A 3,844-nucleotide genomic window follows, 5' to 3' on the forward strand; every position below is an offset into this window, starting at 1 on the left:
GCTTGAACAAGCAGTTCTTATAGGTAATTGTATTACACTTGAATAAGAGAGACTCTTCTATGTTTTGGACAGAAATGGAACATCATTTGCAACTTCAGCTAGTCCTTATTGTTGTTGAACATGCATTAGTCAAGTGTTTTAGCCAGAAACACCAAAAAAGAAAAGAACATTTCAGTTGAGTAGAAATGAGTTTAAAAGAATGTTATGTACATGAAAAGTATAGCAATATCTTAGATGACAGATACTAAATGAAAGCTTTCAAAATCTAAAGTTGGACTACGGTTTGTTTCAGTTGAACACGTGAACTGAACACATGGTAAGGTGTTCATATTAGACACTTTCGGTTCAAGTTCTTAATATACTTCCGCACATCTTCTCAAGTATCTATTAGGTAGTTAAGCTACCTAAATAAATTATGTCATCTTTTTTAATTGCACATATCAATTTTAACTGGAACATATCTTAACTACCTAATAGATACTTGAGAAGATGCGTGAAAGTTTATTAAGAATTTGAACCAAAAGTATTTAATAGAAACAATATGTGTTCAACTGAAACAAATTATAATTTAAATGTCTACGGTCGTTGACAAATTAATTAAAAAAAGAACTCTGATAAAACAAGTATAGTAGTAATTGAACGGTTAATGATCATAAACTTTTCGTAAAGTTTAGCATATCACTTGGTGGATTTATAAGATAAGGTAATTAATAACCCAGTTTTTTGTTTTTTGTTTTGTTTTCTCGAATGTTTCAATAGTCAAAGCTTAAATAACTCTAAATTGATGCCCTTTAATAATTCATAGATTGGATATGAATTATGATGAAGAAAAGTTGTACGCATAAAATCCATGATTAACATTTAGCTACCATAGAAGTCAACCACTATCATTCTAACATGAGAATTATGAAATATAGAAATATTTAAGATAAAATAAATAATAGGGAAGGATATTCTTATTTGAATGATTCCAAAAACAAATAAAAAATTATTTGAATGATTCCCCCTCCTTTTAAAAAAGAATTAAAAAAAATGGTTTAATAGTATGACGGTCCAAACTTATGATACATGCATATTGTTTATTTTGATCCAGTATACTTTATGTATTTAATTTGTCATTTTAGTTGAATCATCAAACATAGAAGTTAATTTGTATGTGTATTATGTATATATATACTTGTTTTACGTTATATTTATTTTTTAAACAGGTTATCTATTAAAAGTAAATTGTCAATCTTTTATCAAGCTCCATTTAATCATTTGTCCGAACGAGTGTATGAGTCGATTTAATTTAAATTTTTTATTTACCAAATCAAAACAACTACGTCGACTTTTAGAAAATTATATACTTTCAAATTAACAAGAGTCATTTTTCTGATCTCCATTTTTTTATTTGGTTCAATTTTTTTGGAGTTCCTTTTCCGACTAAGTATCCACAACAAAAATTATGTAACTAATGCATGCTTCCAATTTTATTTTATTTTTGTCTTAGTAAAATATAATTAAACAAAAATAATATTAAACAAGTCTTGACATTATGCTAAAATATAGTGTCATCAATAATAAAGATAAAGAAAATTCATAATACCAGTATTATTAATAAGAGATGGTGAAAATGAAGAAGATTTAGTTTGAGTTTTATTTGAGTTATTAGATGTTTATAGCATGTAATAATGCTATCCAAAACTATAAATTCAAACTTGAAATAATCTTAAGAAACATGAACTATGAAAAAGATTAAAATTACTTACAAAATTACATTATAATAACTATATTAAAGTATAATATGTATATATTTAATTTAAACCTTTTTTTAAAAAAAAAACAACCCAAATGTACGACATAGAGTTCATGAAAGTACCTCAAATAGTTCAATAAACTTTATTAGTCATAAGTTATCGTACAAAGATTAATAGTTGAGTCTGAATTTAATTATACCTAGTGGAAAAATAATTGGTACTTAGTAACAAAATATAGATACAAATTACATCAAAAGTTAAAGAGAGAAATATCACTGATTCTTGATCAAACTTATTGACTTTTTCAAGCATAATGTAATTTAATAATGACAAGTAAACAATAAGTTAACACCAATTATAAGGTTTGTGATTGGTTCACAGACTAATTATGCTTGTTTATAATATAGAAATGGTCTATACAATAAATAATAATGTACAATAGACCTTTTCTTTTTGGCTTCATAGTGAATAACATAAAATTAATCCTAAAGATACATACTCCAATTACATGTATTAAATATTATATATACTCGATAGAAGGTCAATCGATATATTGTAACACAATAACCCTTAGAGTATACTTGGAAATTGACAAGTTTTTAGTCTCCAAATAAGTTATACACAAATGTTCTAAGAAATGTGCAGTAAGGTTGCACTTTATATAAGTAATTATGTAGAGTTTAATAAAATTATATGTGTTATGGAATGTGCCAATGTGGGATGAATTCTTCAGAAGTATAATATATTTTAAGAATTCGACGTGGATGTGATATTATTTTTTAAAAGTTTGAATAATACACATAGGTAAAATATTTAACAACAATGAGATTGATTATTATTAATCAACTGAAAAGAGAATTTACAATAGAAAAAATAAGCAACGAAACAATAAGAAAGAAGGAATGAGACGTAAAGAAAGAAGTGAGACGTCAGAAGAATCAAAAGTGAGAAGCATAGACTTTGCTTAAGCACAATACACAATGATTCATTTGCTTGCCTCACATTTTGTTGTTTAAGTGTATTCTTTCCGTCAGTCGGTTCAAACTTACACGAGACATATTTGTATATTAGGTTCATGACAATAGGTGCTAGCTGGACACTAAATATGGATAACAGTACTCGTGAAGAGGCAGACTTACGTGTATAATTGAGATTGTACAGGCATTCATTAGTTTCGATTCTTTTTAACGTATATATATCTTGAGAAACAATATATATAGACACGACTTATAAAATTTTATTTTAATTTTATATATAAAATAAAATTATGCACCCTTATAAACACTAATGCACTTGGGGTATTGGTTGAAATTGTTGTTTTCCTAGCTGCAACCCTGGATTATATCCGAATTATTGCATTTAATTTTAAAGGACTAATTAACCTCAAATGAGGTGAATGCATTTTAGAATTTGAATCCCTTTTTTATATTTTGCACGATACTTATATATTTGTGCACGTAATTAATAACCAGTCGAATATGATATTATTCTTTAGTTATTATTAAATTTTTTGTTATTTGTTTATATTAAATTAATAATATTCATGCGATCTTCCAATTCTTAATTTACCTTGGTGTGAGACTACTAAAATTCGCATTTGTACATTACAATTTAAATTATGATCTTTAATCAACACTCAATTAACCAAATATGATTCATTAACTATAAGTAGGGGTGTACAAAACCGAACCGAGAACCGAACCAAACCGCAAACCGAGTCAACCCGAAAAAAAAACCCGACTAGTGGTTTGGTTTGACTTGGTTTGGTTTTGGAAAAAAAAACCCGACTATATTTGGGTTGGTTTGGTTTTAACTAAAAAAAACCAACCCGAGACCAAACCAACCCGAATTTATATATATAATTTTAAAATTTTATTTTATACATAAAAATATTTACTTTGATATAATTTTTAAATATTTCTTATACTTTTCCATAGTTTTTAATATTTAATATATTATTTCAAGTTTGAAACTTAGAATTATGAATGGGCCAATAAAGATTATAGTCCACATATGTTGGTAATTATAATAAAGCTTAAATCAAAATCAAATTAATACTAATGCAAAAAGAAAATCAATTCAACACTAAGAATGACAATAATATT

This window comes from Solanum tuberosum, unplaced genomic scaffold (assembly GCF_000226075.1).
Source record: "Solanum tuberosum cultivar DM 1-3 516 R44 unplaced genomic scaffold, SolTub_3.0 scf00517, whole genome shotgun sequence".
Lineage (NCBI taxonomy): Eukaryota > Viridiplantae > Streptophyta > Magnoliopsida > Solanales > Solanaceae > Solanum > Solanum tuberosum.